The 21,039-nt window shown below is 40.9% G+C and overlaps 1 long non-coding RNA gene across 1 annotated transcript; it reads right to left on the reverse strand.

Annotated features, from left to right (window-relative positions):
* Positions 1–2,048: 2,048 nt before the first annotated feature.
* On the reverse strand, positions 2,049–13,962 carry LOC118165355. The gene is made up of 3 exons (XR_004750008.1): positions 13,836–13,962; positions 12,119–12,254; positions 2,049–2,528 (listed from the first exon to the last, which is right to left on the reverse strand). It is a non-coding gene; the product is annotated as an uncharacterized LOC118165355 (long non-coding RNA).
* Between the last annotated feature and the right edge of the window lie 7,077 nt (positions 13,963–21,039).

Here is a 21,039-nt window from a genome sequence, read left to right on the forward strand (position 1 = left end):
CTCTTCAGCTCACTGTTTTCTTTTTGACCTGGTTGTCTAATGAGCGATCTGATGGGAAAGACACCAAAGAAATCACTGAATTCAATGTAAATACAGAAAGAAGAGCTGGCTGACATTTAGAGAATGACCTTTCGACAGACAAGCCAGAGTATGATTGAAACACTGCTCATTCAAGGTTTTAAGAGAGTTATTCCACATAATAAATAATGTAAAAAAAATAAAAGACATTTGGAAAGCATTGAGTGAGGTTCCCATATCTCAGCTGGTACCCAAGCACAGGCTCAGTTCTATACTATTCAGTACCTGGGCATTATTTTACTCAAGTATCTATCTTCTCTCTCTTTTTTTTTTTTTTCTTTTTCTCTTTGTTTTTGAAAATAATTGTGTGACTGACAGATGTTTTTAGCATTTCAGCAAAGACACCATAATGATTTAGACAAACAAATCATTTTTGACTTTCTTTATGTTCAATTGCCCTTTTTGTTTGCTTATGTCATGTCACTTATTTTTGTCTCTTCTTCAAAGGTCATTTGATAATGCTATTTTTAGAAAACTTCTTTAAAACATTGCTTTGCCCAGCCAGAATAAACACCATTGCTATTATAGGCTTGTATTATCCTCTTCCAATAGAATACAGAGCATCTAAAAAGGCTTTTTCTGAAAATGTTTGGAGACAATAGGATTGTACAGAGAAAACATTTAATATTTAAAGACTGTTAACCTTTTTAAGTCAAAAATATCTTATGTTCCTTTTGTTTTCATTTATAAATAAGTGGGTGGATCACTCAGCTAGGCACGCCCAGCATCTTGCACACACAGTTCCAATTAGCTTCATTTTCAGTCAGTTTATAATCCCAAAGAGTGCAGAATAGGTAAGACTGGAGCAAAATGGTGTAGAAAAACATACTTTAAAAGCATGACAAAGTATTTTCATGTTTTCATGGTTTATCCTAAAGGTCTGAAGATCTGTTCTTTTTAATATAGAAATATTTTGAATGTCTCCAGTTGGCATCAGAATCCCAGTTTGTGACCTGGGAAATGAGGAGTAGTTTTGTTTAATATTATCCATATTAAAAAACAAAATTAGATATAATGAAAATCTACTTTTTTTTTTCTTTTCTTTTTTTTTTTCTTTTTTTTTTTTTTTTTTTTTCTTTTTCCAGCACCACTTAATCACTGAAACAACTGGGTTTTTAATAATTCCAAAGAGTTTCACTGAGATATTCAGCTGGCAAGTTTAGGAATGCCACGTACAGCTCTAGTTAGGTAATACTGTAGTGAGCACATATATAGGTTACCCTTCCCAGAGACCACTTCACTTAACAAGAAGCTTTATACTTCATAAAAATATATCATCTCTTATTGATTGATCTGATATACTTAACAACCACAATAACCTCCAGCACTTGCACTAGACTGAAGTGGCTTTCTCATGTCACCCAGAAACTGACCCCAGCTTCAACCATTCCACCACATTTCTTTTTTTTTTTTTTTTTTCTCTCTCCCCCCCCCCTTTTTTTTTTCCTTTTTCCTTTTCAGTCCTGAGGTCAATTATCAGCACTTTTAAAAGCCTCTCAGTAAAAAACTCAGTGACAAGTACAATTGCAAACTTCACAAACCACACTCAGAAACTCATTGCTGAAAATGTTGTTCTTTACACTTCAATTCACACTTCGAAATGATGTGTTCAATATTTTATAAATTAATATGATTTACGAAGTGACCAGACATATTTAGATCAGGCAAAAATGGAGAGGTGTTTGAAATACGTCTCCTGGTAGAGCTCTGTGGTCAGCATCTCTTTAACTGACTGGTGGTGTTATTGGCCATGGCTGTATTTGAGTTTCATGCCATTTTTCTAGTTGGATTGCTGGGTTCCCTCTCATTCCTTCTGAGAGAGGCTCAGGACATGGCATTTGATTATGGACTTCAACCTCTGGGATTCAGATCTTCAGAGACTGCATCTCTTTATGGTATTGAGCAGCCTTTCTCAGAAGTATGTCAGGACCACAGTTCAGATCTGGCCCTGAATTCAAATTGCAAAGACATGGAGGACAATTGTTTAGTTGCTTTACATGCAATTAGACAGCTGGTGAAAATTACCTTCCCTTTGGGGTATGTGGCAAACCATGCTTTAAGTTACACTTTAAGTTACACGAGTTAACATGCAAGATACGGTTTCACTGTAAGTAAACACTGCTTCTTTTAATTTACATCAGCATCACTGATGAGTGGATTTGGCCCACATCCAGAACAATTTCACAACACCATAAAAAAGCAAAAAAAGACATTTTTTTAAGCCCTGATGATTTTCTCACTTCCTGCATTTTATATTACCGTGAATTTGAGCATAATTAAGGTTCCTGTCACTTCATCCACTGCCAGCAGAAACAGAAGGGCTTTTATTCCATAATTGCTTGTTTTTCAGTGTCCATGAAAACGATTGTTTGCATTCACATTGCTGCCACTCATGGGGAAGGAGAAGAGCATGAAAGAGGAAGCACTCTTCTGTGTAGATCTGCAAGCACCTGTCATGTCAGAAATACTGTGACCTACAGCTTAATGTATTTTGGAGTTTAAAAAACACAAACAAACAAACAAGAACACATCTGAAGATCTCTCTTCCTCATGGTGTTTCCTGCTCAGCTGCATCATCCCCAGTTACGTCTACAGGAGTGGGGATAGCTCTCAGAGCAGTGTTTTTGACAGCTGCAACAGCTGCTAATGCATGAAGCCAACGAGCTTTCGCATCCCGTGTGCAACAGGACAGAGCTTGTCCTCCCCATCTCCGTCTTTTAAAAACTGCAGCAGAACTATTTGGGGATTGAGACTTCCCTTGGCATCTGCTAGCCCAGGCTTTGCCTGGCTGACTGCGTTTAGACACACTCTAGGCAGTTTATAAACCTGGCGTCATGACAAGGTGTAGGTCTGTGTGGGTATTTACTGCCTCTCCCATTAGATCGATGGGAGATGGGTTCTGGCCTAATTGGCAGTTGAGTACATTGGTAAGGCTGGTTTAGGAGAGAGCAGGAGCATTTCTAGGTTTTTAAAATGCTTCTAAATGTGCTGACCAAGCAAAAAACATCTGAAAGGACCTACTAGGATAATAATTGTTTTATCAATTCAGCTCTGTGCCAAAGCAAAACACTCAAAGCAGTTTTTGGAGCGGTCTACCCAATTAGAAGAACAGCACAAGCTTTTTCTAAGAGAAAGAACACATAACAGTTTTTGTTTACGGTCAAACAATGCAAAATGATTCCTGCAGTGAAACTATACCTTACCTTGAGGTATATGGCTTACTCCAGCCATGCATATTCAAAGAGATGGGCAAATGGCAATTGAGATGACTCAGCTAAGAGCTTTTCTTATAGATTAAATTTAGCAGCTTGGCTTATTTAGCTTAGCCCTCTGAGGCAAAGGAGAAAAAATGACCCTACATCTCATAGTCATTCTGTGAGGGGAGGGGAAAATACATGGGGAGGACCAGTGTAATAAGCATCAGGCTCTGATATTGAGAATCTAACTGCTAAAAAGTATTTTAAAACAAACAAACAAACAGAAACAACAACAAACAATTCACAAAATTCACAAATAGACCTGGGATGAACAAATCTGTATTTCTTCTTAGCAAACAAAAGTAAACACACAGATTTTAGAAGGAACCACTTAAAACCTGCACTCTAATGCTTTCCTGCTACCGCTGGTACAATGCCAGCAAAGACTGAATCTCAGCTGATGCCAGAGAGGAAATGAGAGGCATTAGAGGCTGAGTGCCTAATTCCTGCATCCTGGCACGCTGCCTTGCTGTGATTTTAAAAGGTGGGGATTGGCTAATCGTTCACAATTGTGTTGTTAAAAGAAAGAGTAATCCAATTCCAGCAATGGCAACCCAAGCAATATCACAGATTAGAGGTAGCAACAATTAACTTCCAGATTTAGCACTGAAAGGCTTACGTTAACTTTATGGAAATAAAAGCATCGTGCCTGTGATTCAAACTGAGATCCCTCCCCTCACCTGGGAAATGGCTCAGAGCATCAATCCCTGCCCTGGCCACTCAGCAAGCTGTTGAAGAAAGATGCAGGCAGACACAATGCCCAAGCTTAGCTGTGCAGCGATTCCTTTAGGAAATAATTTTCTCCTCAGCCTTACAGTCACCGAAATATACTGTGTGCTGAGAAATCCACTGAGGGGTTCAAAACACATAAAGGTGGTGCAGGCTCAGAGTTTCTGACAATGCTGGGTGGAGGCTAGGAATTCTTAGAGAAAATATAACGTGAGCTTGTCCTCGTTCTATATTGTTTTCCTCCAAATCTGCTTTAAGGCCATTGCCAGAGAAATAAACATTTAATTCAAGGAAGTTCTGCAGTTTCTATTGTGCAGCTCAGCTTATATAATAGTTTCTTGCTTTTTAGAGGCTAAGCTTAGTTTAAAGGAGGTAAATTGGGTGATAGACTATGCAGTCCCTCACCTGTCTGACCTGCCTTTAGCTGGAAGAACTGGGAAAACAGCAAAGGGAGCCCATGGAGGATGAGACTGCACAGAACCATCATAGTGATCATGCATGCAAGGAGCACTGTTTGCAGCCCTTAGTAAGGAGGCACAGACCAAAATACCTGTGGAAAGAAGTGAAGAAAAAGTCATCTCCAAACCTTCCCCCTGGGGGAAGCAGTGGTGGCCACAGCTCCACCAGCCCTGGTGTCCCCAGGCAGGGTCACACTGCCCAGCCTCTGGGGCACAGCCTGGCTGAGAAGATGGAAGATACTGGCTTGAAGCTTCACCTGCTCAGATAATATCAATGTCTGTTTCAGCACCGAAATGGAAATGAGAAAAATGTACCTGCAGGAATAAACCTGTCAAGGATTAAGGGGATTAAATGGAGAGAAATCATGTTCTTCTATCTGTGACTGACATTGGATTTTTCACTATCAGATACTCTCCTGTTTAATCTCCTCAAGGCGTGTTAAGGTACAAAAATATAAAATAAAAATAAAATCTAGAGCTTAACTTCAGAGAGTGTTTTATCACAAAGTCAGGAAAAATAGAAAGCAGTCTTTGTAGGTGGAAAGCATCTCAGCTCAACCAGCTACAGATCTGGGGGGCGGGAGGGTTGTTTATTTATTTATTTTTACTTAAATGACATCAATTTGTTTTTAACTTTCAAAAGACGATCAATTAGAAACAAAAGCAAGGGAAGAAGAGAGAGTGCTGGGAAGTGGGAAGTACTTCAGCACAGCAGAGCATTGCTGCGAGGATAAGGAATACATTTGGCTTTACAGTGCTGCACTGCAGTAGAAGAATAATGTTACGGGAGCTAAGGAGGTGAGTTTATCTTAATAAACTTGTGTTTCTAGGATTTATTTTTTTCAGATGTAATGCTACAAAGGGGTGTGTGAAAAGGTTAAACAGCTCATTTTAGAGTCTTTGTTTGCCAGCAGACCCACAGGAACACAGCCTTAAAATCCTCTCAGCTCTTGATACAGCTTATACCTGGCCAGGCTGCAGGAGCTGTGTCACCCAGGGTGGGAGCTGAACTCCTCTGCTCCCAAATCTCATCCAAAGCGACTGGAACACTGTCTGCTGCAAAATGTGGTGTGGAGGGTCTGTTAGGGAGTGCTGGCCCTCCAGAATGGGAGGACATAAGAGCATCTCTCTGTCAATTTGCACAAATCAACTGCAATGGCCAAAGCCCAGAGCCAAGACATCCCAAACAGCTGGCCTGCAAATATTTGGGGCAATCAGCAACAAAAGCACATCCTCCAGGATGGCGAGGCTCCTGGACATGGCACGGGCATATTCACCCAGCATATAACATATTAAGAGACCTTACAGCTGTATGCATCCTTAAATGCAGGGCCATGTAAACTAGTGCAGTGTGCAGGGCAGGGTTATAGACCTGCTGATCGTAGGGAAGGCATCTAGATTTCAAACAAGGAAATTCATGCTCAAGGTAGAGGAACAGAACAAATGGACACTTTCTTTATGAGGTCAGCTGTTCAAAGCACAGACTGTAGGTCCCTGTACATCCACATGGCCCCTTGCACAAAGTGGTCTTCAAGCCAGCAGCTACTTCTCTGGGCTTATGCAACCGCCAATGTTTATTAATAACCATATCAGTTTTGCATCTCGCTCTGTAAAGTAGGTTGCACCTCTTCCCACCCCCAGCCCAATCAATCAAAAGCCCTTAAAATAAATCTTCTCATTCATGCTTATAATCAAGTCTCACAGAGAAAATAACAGTAGGCATTCACTATCACACAAAATCAAGCTATTATCCCCAAATTCTGCCTGGCAGAACAAAAAGATGCCACTTCCATTTCTGTCTATGTCCCTCTCAGTACTGGCGGTATTCTTTTCTCTGACCTTGCTTCGTAGCCTCCCACTGATGACCACTATTTTAACACAGGGTTTGTTTATTACCTACATTACAGGAGTTCCTCTTCTATCACCGTGATGGATGATTCTCATAGCTAGTTGCAGACCGTGCATGAACATGAGGCAGAGTCTGCCCAGACCCACTCCGTAAAACCAAACACATCTGCAGGTTGTGGATAACACTTAGCACTTTACAGAATCTACTCTGTTGTTTTCATAACAGATTTATATTGTTTTGCAACTGAAAAGCACCATTTAAAATTTCAGTTTCTCCCAGGAAGCACAAAAATCTCTCAGATATGGAAGGTAAACGCCAAATAAATTTTTGTAGCTGATCAAATCATCAGTTATCAAATGTAAGATCATCAATTTGCTCTGAGTCATCTCTTAACTCCAAGCACAGCTTTGAATATATCACTGACAGTGATGGTACAGATACAATAACAGTTTGTAACATATACATTCAAAAATTGACACCATGTCATTTCAGCAGAAATTGCATCACGGGGAAAAAATACTGCAATTGAAAAACTAGATATAGAGCATTGAAACTGAAGGTGGACTTGCATGTTGTTTAGTAGATGTAATCCAAAATCTATAGATGTGACACAACTATTTTAACACTTCATAGACTCGTAAATACCAGACAGAAGTGTGCTCACTGGAGCTGGAAATGAGGCTCTATTAGAAAATCAAGCATCTAAGAGTTCCTACATGTATCACCACTGTGTTGTCAATAGTAACACATCACATATTTGAAATTAGGCATTTTAATTTTCTGTAATTTGTCTGGAGGTTTACTTGGGACATAACCAGAGATGAGGTCACACACCATTCTGCTAGGGAAAAGATTATGCATATTGCAACTGGAAGATTGTCGAGGCCAAAATTACCTCCGCAGATCTTTGATAACTACATATGACACAAAGGGTTGTGGCATGCGTGGTTGGAGACTTTCTTAGGCAAGCAGTGTGACCCACACTTCTGGGTAAACAGTGACACTTGAGGAAGGAGAAAATGAGAAGTAGGATTTAAGAATTATTACTTTTTTAAGCTTACACATTTCATTTTAAAATATTGCCATAAGTCCCTGTCTTTAAAATCACAGAAGAGGCAGAGGGTAAGAAAAAAGGAAAACTGAAAGATGTTTTTCATCTAATCACTCATTGGAATATTTTAAGGTCTCTCACTGGCTGATTGTTTGAAATGAGCACAATGTAGGGACAAGGTAAAGTCATAACTTTCTGGTGTGTAATACATTCCACAAGAGTTACTCCATCCATTCCCAGAAGGAAATTCACCTAAATGAAAACAACATTCCTAGAACAGCGTGTGAGAAGCGTTAGATAGATAGATAGATATACATATTCCTCCAAACAATCTTCTTTCATGTTCTTTGCCATAAGTAATGTCCCATTTTTGATCTTTTAGACTTAGAAGTTGCCAGTAATTACAATTATCCTTGTGTTGTCTGAAAGAATTGAGATAAAGGGCAGGTATTAAAACTTGTTAGGCTTAATTAAACTGTTTCCAGAATCATGTTCAGAGAGATGACTTTCTCTTAAAGAAAAATAAAAATAAAAAATAAAAAAAAGAAAGAAAGAAAGAAAGAAAGAAAGAAAGAAAGAAAGAAAGAAAGAAAGAAAGAAAGAAAGAAAGAAATATATTCATTTTTAATGTTATGACATTTCTATCCTTTTGATTATACTGTTCAATCCATTAATATTTCCACTGAAACCTTTCTATGAAATAACCACAGACCATGGCAATTATGCTTGCATTTTCTGTGCCTATAAGACCAGATAATAAGGATCATATAGTTTTATTCTTCATAGTTCCATTAAAGATAATAATGATGTTTAATGGCTTTAGCACCTCTTCACTGATGAATCATTCCATTTGTATGGTTGCAAACCACAGAAGGGAAACCACAGTCACTCACAAAGGAAACAAAAAAGGAAAAGCAGACAGAAAGAAGTAGAAAGGAAAAAAGGCTGTAGAAGTAATAAGGAGGTCTGACACTAACTGTGAGAGCTGCATATCCCTGTATAGCAGCAATGTAAACCTTTGCAGTTCACAGGCTCCTCTGAAAGGTGGAACATGGTGTCAGGGGTAAAGGTTCAAGCTTCTTGCCCCATTAAGGGCATAAAAATAGAGAGAATGTGGTGATTTGGCATGAAAAATAGGTGGAGTTGAGGTCCATGAAACTTGCAGGTCTAGATGTCACATACACACTAGAAAGGAGTTGGTAAAAGAGGAGAAAGCTTACTCAGGGGATGTACCAAGAAGTGTCAGTACCTGCAGCCCACCTCACTGAAAACCTTCTCCAGCCCAGAGCCCACCACTGCTTGCACATCAGATGCTCAGCTGAGCTCACAGCCACGTGCTTGGGAAGAGCTGAACGAGAGCATCCATTCCCGCTGGTTCACCGGCCACTTGCAGGACCCCTGGTGGCTCAGCCACCAGTACTGTGCAGCACATGAAGGTGTCCTAGAAGGCCTGAAGGTGCTGAGGGAAAAGCTGTGGTTCCTTCCTCCAGGCTTTCACACCCCAGCCTGGTTCTTTGTGCCTGCCAGCAGTACTGCAGTGAAGCCCTGAGACAGAGCAACTACACCTCTACCTCAGTTTGACTTTCAAGTGCCTTTACTAATAGTCAGTTTTCACCCATGCTCTTTACAGTGCAGTTTCCAAAGGCAAGAATTCAGGGGGTTGGCTAAAATAACAGTATATTAAAGTGAAATTTGTATTCTTCCTACAAGAGCACACTGTTAAGATCGCCAAACCCAGAATAAAACCATTGGATCCCTCCCCATGAGAACAGAAACATCTAGCAGATGACTTTAGGAGAGTTTCTCTGGCTGTTTGAAAGAGAGTTGGCCTTCTCCCTTTTCTCCTCTCCTCTCTAATGCCCTTGGAGACTGCCAGGTGCAGGTTTCACTACCTGAAACACTCCTGCTGTGGCATGCATCCCCTCAGTGGAGAGGCCATTGCTTCTCTGAAGTATCCTCCATAACAGGCTGGTAGAAGGAGGTCTCCACAGCCAAAATGTACCTGAAGGAAGGGAGAAGTGGTGGTTAATACTTCTGAAAAATCTGCACCTCTTAAAGTACCTAGAAGTCAACTGAGGTACATATTTTAATAATCTGAGCTGTCTTTTACATTCAGTTTTAGTCTCGCTACACATAAAATGTAAGAAATCTCACATTTTCAGCTCACACAGTTGGGCTCTTTAGTATTGATGAAGTCCTGAGAAATATGCACAGGCCATAAATAGTGTGTGAAAGCTGTCTAGAAGGATATACAGGTAGAATACAGGACTGTTATAATCAAGAGACACCTGGGCTCTCAGTCTGAAAGCAGAGGTCTGTCCAAAATAATGGTTTAAAAAGTGCACATCAAAGCATTAGTTCTGCACCATGATAGTGCTATCTTCTGCATTTCACTAGACCTATTTGCAATTGCTCTAAGATGCTGTTTCTTTCAGATAAGAGTAATGCAGTAAATGTCAAGGTCAAAGTGCTGGGGGATGCTGTGCAGTAATCTATAGAGCTCAGCATTTTCTCTCCATCCAGATTTCTAAACCTGTCCTACTTGAGGGTATCTATGTAATTTAGAACGATAACCCCAGAGGGCACCATTCAGTCAATACGAAATGCCATCAAATCACTTGGGGTAAAATCTTTTGTTGACTTTCCTGACATCTGGCTTTATTCAGTAATGTATTTATTTATTTATTTATTTATGGATAGGTACAGATGAGGCAAGTTGTTTAAATGTATTTTCTGGAAGTACTGTTTTTCCCACAGAGGTAACATCTCTTCATTTTATAAAGATTGGCCTTTTTGCTGTGAAGTCTGGTTATAGCTGCAGGGAGTCTGCCACCAGTATATAAACCAGATCTCCCTATTGCTATTTAGTTCCAGTGAATAACAGGGAGAAGCAATACTGCTCACCAATTAAAAATTTGGTCAATACATGACCAAAATGTGTATTTTCAAATATGTTACTGAAGTGATAATGGACCATAGGAACTTGCGAGGTGATTACCACCATCTGCCTCCCATTTGGCTTGCACCTAACCCACAGTGCCTGGGTTTACCACCACACTTTGGCAGTGAGATAGGGCTTCCTGGGTAATTTCTGCTGACCCTTGGCTAAAACCTGCCCCTCGGAGACTCATTTATATTTGGGTTTTACCAAGGAACAGCCCTGTTGCTTTGGACTTAAAGGTGCTTGCTTGCCACTGCCCTGCAGGCCCAGCCTTGCCCTGGACACATGGCTCCCCTTCTGTGCAGAGCAGCTGCTCCCTGACAGCCAGAAACTGCAAAGAGAAAAATGCCACCTCCTGAAATCAATGTAGCATGCACATTTACTGGGTGCTGCTCCCCCCTCTTCTCCTGTTCTCCCTAGATATGCTTTTGAAGTCCATCAATACAATAGCCACAGGAGGGTTAGCACCTCACACTTTTTCTCCTTTAAAACTGGAGAGATTTTCCTTCAAGCTTAGATAAGGCGAGTACAGGTGACACCATCCCTGGCCTTTGCAAGCCCAGACACAGGGATGAGCCAATTAAAATGGAAATTTGTGAAGAATGGAAATAGGTCAGAGTAAACCAAAGCAGCTGCCTGCAAGGCCGCGGAGACACCGCGGCAGTCTGCAGAGCAGTCCGGGTAGCTTCACCTCGGGCCCAGCCTCAGTTCAGTAGTGAATACCTCAAGTCTTAGGAACTACAAATTTTTGCTATACAGAACAATGTCTGTTTATTTATTGCTCAGGAGTCATCTGGGGATTTTGAAGAAGTCTGCAGCTGTTAATGAAGCAAGTGATGATAAACAGTAATAATCCATTTATGATGTACTATCCAATTTGAGCAGACAGTATCAATTTAATTTTTTTTTAAACAGAAATAAACACGCATTCACAGACAACATTGGTCCTCAAAGTCCAACAACCTTTGTAGGTTCTCCTATCTTTTAAGACCTCTTCTATCCTACACTGTTTCGCAGACATCTCTTGATTTTTTCCTTTTCCCATGCGTGCATCCCTCTGCATCCCATCACGCCACAGTAGCACAGACACCTAAATGCTGGGGGGGCTTATCCTGCAGAGTTACACCCCAAAGCCCACCTTCCAGTGGGTTCCCACGGAGGGTAGATCTCCATCCAGCTGTATGCTGCTGACCTTCACACAGCTGTGTGGCATTTTTTTCATTCAGATCACAGCATAGATGCTGCGGCACAGCACTACAAACTGGCAACACAGTGCATGAGCCGATTGCGTGAACCACTCCCCAGCACAAGTGATGTGTAAATGTAGAATGAGGGGACAGGCTCTCCTTTATTTATTTATTCATTTATTTATTTCACAAACTCTGAGCTCCTCAGGGCAGAAACTAATTTACCACTTTTTGGATACACATCTGACCATTAGCATCACAGGAGCCTGAAGCTTCAAGCGGGACCTCTGGAACACACTGCAAACAGCAAATAATAATAAACAGCCCCCAGCTGCTTATATTTGATTTCTCTGATTCGTATGTAAAAATATCTTAAAGTAAATGAAATAATGACAGAAACTGACCACAGCATTGCAGTGACTGTGTACTGACTTTTAATATTACAGAGTCAAAAAAAAAGTTTACTCCTTGTCTTTTTTTCACTTAGAGTGGAAAAAAGTGTTACTTACAGCATTTGTGGGTGAAGTATTGTACAAAGGAATAATAATTTTGCAGTGTATACTGCAACCTTTAGCTGTTTTCATCCGTTTCAGCTCATCCTCCAACCTCTTTCCCTGCCAGCTCTGCTGTCTTTTTGCAGAACCACGGTGCTCCAGCTGGGAAAGACTGAGATGGGCCAATGCAAGTTTTTACTCTAATGTATACTAATGAAATACACTAAAAGGGGGTTTTTAAAAAGCCAGCTTCCTGAAGGATAAGCTAACACACAAAGGGAACTGAAGGACTTCTGATGCATTTAATTACTTTCTGGATTACATTCAACACTGGCACCAAACTGTAGCCTGAACAGTCTCTGAATGCTTTGAACTCACCTTGATATGGAAAAACCAATGGATCCTTCCAATTTCTCAGTCAAGCCCCAGAGCCCGGCATGTCCAGCCTGGGGAATGGGTGCAGCCCTGGAGCAACATGGGATGCCAGGTAGCCCTGACAGGTTACACCCAGTGCAGCTCCATGTCCCCAGCACAGCCAAAGCTGCACCCACAGCCTGCTCCTTCTGCCTCGGTCACACAGTGAGGACCAAGATATCAGCTCAGTGGAGGATGCTAACCCTCTGCTGCCTGCATTGCTGGAGAAGAGGTAGAGGGTTGTAGGTTTCCCCCAAGCAGCATGCAAGCCCAACCATGTGTCGACTCATAAAACTCCCCTCACCTTGGCCCACAGAGAGTGACCTTTCAGGAGAAAGTTCAAATCATGTGTGATAGATCTGCCAGCCCCAAACAGCACCTGGGTCAGTTGGGATCTCTCATTCCTGCAGGGAATGTTTAAACTGCCATGGCTGAGGAGCTATTAGCCTTTTCGCAGACCCTGTTTAGTCTCACAAAGCCATTTTAAGACACTGCTCTGGTTTTAGATGCTCCCTGGGGCGGACTTGTCTGGCTCTGGAGGCTCAGAACAGAAATGAGAAGAATTTGGTGGCATTTCCAAGTTGAGACGAGTTCAGAGTATCTGGAAGCTGCTTAGTCCCATAGTTTGAATTTACGATCACTTATCCCTTTGCCTGCTCCTTTCCTTCCTTGCTGTCCATTCTGCCTGTTCCAGGCACATCCCCTTTTGGTGAGAAATAAGAGGCACGGGCTTTCATCCTGCCACCCTCCACAGCTTCTGCTGCCTAATCCCTTTTCAGTTCTTCTTCCAAAAGAAAACACTACCACTTTGTCCATGCCAGAAGCTTCCTCTTCCATCCAGAAGATAGAGAGCTGCTAAAATGAGGAAAGGGGCCAGACCAAAGCACTCCAAGATGACCCAAAGTCTCTTATCAGAGAAAGACTCATTAATCTGCAGCTCCTCAGGGACCACCCCAGCAGGTCCCCAGCAGCTCCTCTCCCTGTGCCCAGTTCCCTGGCCAGTAATCAGTGCATGCTTCCTGGCAGCCTTTGGCCTCTGCTTACCTCTTCCATCCCTGCATCTAACCAGAAAGGCTTAGGAAGGAGGGGTGAAGAGAGAGAGAGGAGGCCTGGGGGGTGATGCAATGAGGGGCTTGCAATGGTAGAATATCCAGCTCTCATTGTTTGTCATATCTATACACACATGTAGATGTTTAGTTCAGTTCTTAACATGAGCTTACAAGACGGTATACAGGTTAAGATTTCTAGCCGAATCAGTAAAAAATAATATTAATACATATATATATATACAGAAAGATATTTATGTCCGTTTAAAAATAAGTAGCATTTCTGTATGGCCTCTGGCATCTAAGATTTGGGTAATTTGGAAAACTTTACCTCGAGGCCTTTTCCTACACCCCTCTGCCTGTTTCTTAAAAGTCTGCCTCTTAATCAGGAAGCAGACCTATAACAAAGTATCCTAGCTGAGCACATCCTGCAGAGAGAGCAGGAAGGTAGAGTAAGGGCATCCAGGGCACCCCTAGCTGATGTGCACACTCATACCGCAGTCCCCATCATGATGGCTCCTTGTAAATGCCTGCTGTGACAGCACAGGACTGCCAACTAAAAAACAAAATGCTCCTGAAAGCTAGTTACCTGCAAGGCCTGGCCAGACAGTGACAACAGCCCACAAATGCTGGTGGGAGAAAGCAATCAGGTGGGTTTTGCCTTCCCAGTGTTGGGAGTGGATGGATTGACCTTTTTCCCCCAAATTAAACTGCTGCTTTGAAGCATGATGTAATTGAAAATGACCTTTTTCTTTGGCAGATCTTCAAGTGCTCTGAAGGAGCCAGATGCTCCCCGTGCTGAGTGCTGCTACCTAGGGGTTTGGCCTTGCGATAAATGGTGACAGAAATGTGGCTTGTTAAATCCAGCCTTCGTTAAAGGAGTCTGGATGAAGAGCACTGTTAATGATACACATCCTTGTGTGGATAAATGACTAGCAAGGAAAGATGTGAATGTGTGTTATAAAAATCCCTTCTCTAAATGCTGCTTGCCCAACACAACTCAGCGTTGAGCTGATGTTTTGACTGCCAGTGCCTAGCGCTGGGTCTGGCTTTCAGCCTGTAAACAAGCCTGGTGCAGAGCAAGCTGTTGGGCACTTGGTTTTCCCCCCTTGCTAGGGTTTTTTTTTAAGCAGGTGACACCCATGGTTATCATAATTCCTGTCCCCATCCCCACCACCATCCCCGTTCCCCTCAAGAGGCTGCAGTGATGGGGAGGAAGATCATCATGGGACGCCACAGTCCATGGAAGATTATTGCTTGCTGTCCCCAAGGCCAGACACTTAGGGCTGTACAGTAAAATCCTTGAAGAAATGGAGTGTCTCCTTTTTGGACCTCATTCCCTTCTGCTGCTCACTAGGATCTACTCTACCAGGATCTACTCTAGCATCTAACAAAAGGCACTTCTGTTTTACCTGGCTTCATAACTGGAAGGATGTCTCCAGGGAAGGAAACACAGAGTGAATTTGCAGATATTAATTCCATTATTATTTAATATTATTTCATTTTTCATGATATTTGGCTATGCATGAGTGTAACTATGTATGCATAAGACAGATAGCAATATGATAATTTTGTAATAATCTAATCATGCATTATTTATAGCTGTGAATGCAAGAGAATTCCACACTTAATTATACCTGCCTAGTTATGTTACATCATCTAGGTTTACTTTTTCTTTTCACATAAGGGCTTTTCACAGCTACAAAATCTCATCCATATGCTTTCCATGAATTCATCGACTTCCATGAAAGAAAATGGTCTGGCATGCAGAACCTTTTGCTCTTAATACATCTCAGTGCATGAATATTTACTGATCATGTCATTTCCAAATCAAAAACAACTGAAGTGAAAGAAGTTTCACATCAGTTCACTGTTATTAACAATGCTGATATTGTATGCCAAATGTTGCAGCACATCTGTGAGCATTAGCAATCCAGAAGGCCAACAGCATCCTGGGCTGCATCAAAAAAAGTGTGATCAGCAGGTGGAGGGTGGTGATTGTCCCCCTCTGCTCTGCCCTCGTGAGGCCCCACCTGGAGTGCTGCATCCACATCTCAGGTCCCCAGCACAAGGAGAGGATGTGGGGCTGTTAGAGTGGGTCCAGAAGGGGGCCACAAGGATGATCAAGGGGCTGGAGCACCTCTCCTATGAAAAAAGGCTGAGGGAGCTGGGGCTGTTCAGCCTAGAGAAGAGAAGGCTCTGGGGTGACCTCATTGTAGCCTTTCAATACTTAAAGGGATCTTACAAAAAAGATGGAGAAGGACCCTTTACTGGGGTAGATAATGATAGGACAAGGGGGAATGTTCTTAAACTAAAAGAGGATAGATTTAAACTAGACATTCAGAGGAAATTCTTCACTGTAAGGGTGGTGAGGCACTGACACAGGCTGCCCAGAGAAGCTGTGGATGCCCCATCCCTGGAGGTGTTCAAGGCCAGGCTGGATGGGACCTTGACCACCCTGATCTAGAGGGTGGCATCATTGTCTATGGCAGGGGGTTGGAGTTAGGTGATCTTTAAGGTCCCTTCCAACCCAAACCATTTTGTGATTCTGTGATCTGCCCTGGGCAACTAAGCAGATGTGGAGGGATGCATTGCTGATGGTTTTCCCCAAACCCACTCCCTGGTCAAGCTGGGGGTGCTCTCACCACAGACAGGTGCTCTCAGCCTGCATAACGGGGGAAGTATAGGCATACTGGCTGAAGAAAAGTTTTCTTTGTGTGAGTATGCATGAGAATCTGGGGAAGCATGTAATTACATAAAAAAAGTTGGCATACACTGTGAGAAACCATTCTTATGACGTATTTGCAAGACTGGCAATTAGAGGACATACAGATGTCTAATTGCATTTAAATCTTGGTCTTCAGGTTATATCTTTTGAATTTTTATAATAGACCACTGCTCTATTCATTTTGAAACATCTTTTCCCTGTTGTCTGGTGAAGCAGGATATGACTTTGATGGCTTCTAAGGTTTTAATTTCCATGTGTTTTAAAACTATTAAATTAGAGTTAACCAGAACTTACTGGAAGTCTCTGATTTCAGAAGTCAGAGACTTAAGGGCAGCATTTGCAAACCTAGACATGCTGGCTGCTAGAGTAGTTTAATTCTTAATGCAGAAGGTTTAAGAAGAAATATTTTCAACTCTGCGAGGTAAAGAATAAAAAATTAATTTGTTAACATAATAAAGTTTATTGTCTCTGTATGAGATTCCTGTGGATATGAATCGCATAGTAAGACGTAATTTATAATGGCTCATGACAACAGGCTTAGTATATATTGGTGTGACTGCAGCTTATTAATACTCCAAGCTTGTTTTATCTTTATTGAACTAACTAAAAAGTTTTCTGTTGCAAAGAGACAGTATAATGATATCTCCCTTCTGAAACAGTGCTGCTGAGCACAAGGAGATCAGTAATGCTTGCTGGGCTTTAGGACTTATTGAGCTTTAAAGAAAGATCATTTATTCTGTTTTTTATCTGCTTGGGGATAAACTCTTTTCTGCATTCAGCTGATCAGGGGTCACAAAGTGGAATATATGGATTATTACATTTTGGAGCAGGATGGACACTTGTTTTAAATCTAGTCATGCATTGATAAATGACAAGTTAATTTGACCATCAATTTACTTGCTTTTTAAAAAATTAACAGCATAGATAACTCAGGAGAAGCAATTTAATGTATTATTTGTCCATTATGCTGAAACTTCATAAAGGGAAAGCCTGTGTCTTTAGCAAGTTTAGTCTCTGTAGTCACTTTTTCATCTATGAAGAGAAAATAAGCAAAATGCCATGGGAAAGGAAAAACGTTGAATTGGTAGTTTAGTTCTTCTATTACATTTCTGATATTAGCCACATCTAAAGTATAACAATTATTCAAGACTGCTGCCTGCTGAGATTAGAGTCAAATGCATTCACATTAAATATTTAAAGTCAGTATTTCTATACAGACATTTTGGAGAACACACATAAAAGTACACATGCTTATGATACGAAATAATAATAATAATAATAATATCATCCAGTTTGTGAAGGTAATATGATTTGCCTTCTGGGCAAAGTGAATGTCATATTTATAGATAAACATGGAGAAATAAGGACACAAAATACAGTCTTCTGAGCTGAGCCTAACCACTGAGGAGGAAGGCCATGGGAAATGGCAGCTATTTTCTTAAAACCATCAGCACAGTATTTAGTAGAAGTCAAAAAAGCAAAGGAAATGCAAGGAACTATTAGGTAAGCAATGGTACCACAGGGAGAACAGAGAAGTCCATAAAAGAAAGACTCCTTGGAGGTTACTAAATAGACAGATCAGGACAGGCACAGGACATCCTTCAAGCTGAAATCGGTAGCAGTGGGGTATCACAGCAGGAAGAAGTATCACTCAGAGTTCCCCGGTTTTATCTCTTCCCCAGGTGTCTGCTTATGAGCAGTTTGGGTATAGATGGATATTTGCTCTGAACCAGTGTGACCATTTTCATGGTTCCCAGGAAGGCTGCTTTAAATTTCAGCTCATTCACATAGACCAAGCATGTTCTTTGCCTGGTAAATTTATCTTAACCTGGAATAAACTTTCCCAGACACCTGAGGAAATGTAAAGTTTGTGTCCTTTCACAAGGAGGTTTGTGCACCTATGAACATTATTCCCACTGACTTCCAGTGAACTTTAGAGAAGCAGGAACTTCATGAGCTTTTTAAACCAGGAGTCCTGGTCCTTTCATTTAGGTTGAGCAGCAGCCAGAACACCTGTGGCTACTAGAAAACAATTATAATAGCAATTATTTGAGTTTGAGCATCAAAATTATTAGCCTTACTGTGAAAATTCAATCTAGTTTAAAATTGGCTTCTGTTCCTGCAAAGTCTGAATTGCTCTACCTTTCCTCAATCCCTACCCAACAGGCAGCACGCTTTATAAAGGTTACTCAGCAGGGTACAGTGCAGTTTGATTCCAAACGCATGTAATGAGAGGGTGCCAGGGAAATGGTTGAGTCAGACACAGCTTGCCATTTGTCACTGCCTACATGGGATTAAGCAAGTGACCTTATGATGAAAGCCCAATATTAGTGGATTATTTATGAGGACTCTTTGATATTGGAATAGCACTTGACAAAAAATGAACACTTAACTGTTGTGATATAAAGATGTCTGAATCAGAAAAACAGAAATGTATTTGTTTTTCTTTGCTTGACTGATAACAATCCTATTGAACTCACACCTGACTAGCCCCATTCCAGCTGTCATTTCCTGACGGAGCGATGTTGTAGGTGCACCAGTATGGATGGACTTTGGATCCAGCTTCTTCCCTGTCCCTGTTACCTCTCACTTTTGGCTGGAGCCCTTGGATGGATCCTGGCTCTGGTTCATTGCTTGCTGAGCTAGGGGTTGTCAGACCTTGGTATCAGCCTCTTTGGGTGAGGGTAGGGTTTGCATGGGGTCATGTTGGGCTCCCTGCTCATCCCTCCCCATGGGACAGCCAGCCCTCACTATCAGTACACCAGTAATAATGGGTGATGCTGGCATTGTCACATCACCAGCCCTGAGAGGTCTACCTGAGTGTTGCTTGAGCAGATCTTAAGCTCGGATGAGTCTTTAATAAGACAATTAATATCATATTCCTCTGTGATTGTTACTAGGCCAGACAGGTCCTAGATGATAGCAGACCTTTACCCAATGATTTCTTCACTAATTCAAACTTGTGTTTGCTCTAGAGTATATATGGAAGAATAAAATAAACATCATTATTAAAAGAAGTTAATCCTTTTATTATTATTCATTGTAACATCTAAAGGCTACATACTGCTCAAATGATATGATATTTATGACATATGAGAGCTTCTTTAGCATCTTCATACTTTTAACAAAAATGTTATGTTAGGCAAGTGTGTTTGTATTGCTTGAGAGATGTATGTTATGGATTCTTAGAAAGAAAGGTCTGATGGGCTTTTTGAATTGTGGCTCATGTACTGTTTTTACATTTCTCTGATTTGGCCTTGTGCTTCAGGATTTAGTCTCTGCTGGTGTCTACCCTAGAGACTGGTTATCCTAGGCTACCTGTTTCAAGGTTTCTTATATCTACCATCAGATATAAAGGAAAGAAACAGAGAGAGAGAAAGTAACATAGAAAGCAGCCTAAGTGTCAAATTTATAGGGTTATTACATCACAAGCTATCTCTAAAAAGAGTGTATAATGGACTAGGAAATATGATCTTGGCAAGACATATATATAATGAATATTTTATATAGTGAATACTGCCTTCAGTACGTATTTCAGATAGTTAAGACTTGCAACTGTTGTTGTACCACCAGATAAACCAAGAATGCTTCATTTATAGCACCCAACAGGCTCTTGCTTCAGACCATTAAGACTTTTAAAAAGGAGATAAGAAAGTGCCAGTGCAAAGAACCAGGGAGAAAGGAAGAATCCTGATTCAGAAAATTTTAGGCATGGACAAGTATAAATGATCTCAACTGGAAAAGATCTCTCCCTTCACAAGAATGGCTTCTACTGGAGGAGAGTCAGGAGGGCATGGCAAGGCAGTTGCAGCAGAACAGAAGCACAGATGGGTAACTTTAAAAGCTTCCTAGGAACTTGAAGCCTAAGAGTGTGAAGGTTGTCGCCTGTTCCCAACTGTCTGAAACACTCAAAAAGCAAAGCAGAAATATACTATATTTTGTTGCTTTTCTTTAGGGATTTTGTTTAGAGCTGTGTTCATCGGGAATAGCCCTTTGCAATGATACAATAACTTTTTTTTTTTTTTTTTTTTTTTTTTTTTGGTATCAATTAAAGCCAGCTGATTAATCTTAGTGAAATTTAATGATATAAGAAAACATGCCAAGAGCATGTTATATGTTTGCCAGACATATCCTTTGTGTATCTATAATTCCCTCAAAGAATTCAGAGACTGGAGTGTGTTTTTCATCAATGAACAAGGATTGTCTCAGAGGTTAGTAACACTGGCTGCCAGCACAGACAGAAATATATCTGTGGCTTAATATATCTATGGGACAGGATAGTAGTGAAACTGTCTCAGCTCCACAACACAGCTTCCCATACTGGGGAAACATCAGCCTTGCTGTGTAAGTGGAAAATGGGAAATCCTTTCCTCTAGAGAACAGAAAGAGATTATATGGACTGACGAAGGATGTGTAGTTGCAGCAGCTTTGGGAATTGAATGTTATGCCTTGAACAAAGGCCTAGGATCCCAGATTTCCAAATTACTTTAAACTCTGAATGAGAAGTATAATTACTAAAACTTCTTTTTTTTTTCTTTTCCAAAAAAAACTCTATAAAATTACTCTTTTATATTATACATTGTAGAGATCTATAGAAAAGAAGGTCTTATGAGGAAGCTAGTAATCATGTCTTCCAAACACTGCACAAAATATTTCACAATAATTGTCTATAGGCAACTCAAAACTAATCAGAGTACAGTCTTTTGAATATATATTTTTTTAATATATTCAATGACATGAAACAGTACCAACCCACCTGCAGGCAGGGTCTTGCAAAAGAGAATTTTCCTTGTAACACAGCCACTGC

This window comes from Oxyura jamaicensis, chromosome 3 (assembly GCF_011077185.1).
Source record: "Oxyura jamaicensis isolate SHBP4307 breed ruddy duck chromosome 3, BPBGC_Ojam_1.0, whole genome shotgun sequence".
Taxonomy (NCBI): Eukaryota; Metazoa; Chordata; class Aves; order Anseriformes; family Anatidae; genus Oxyura; species Oxyura jamaicensis.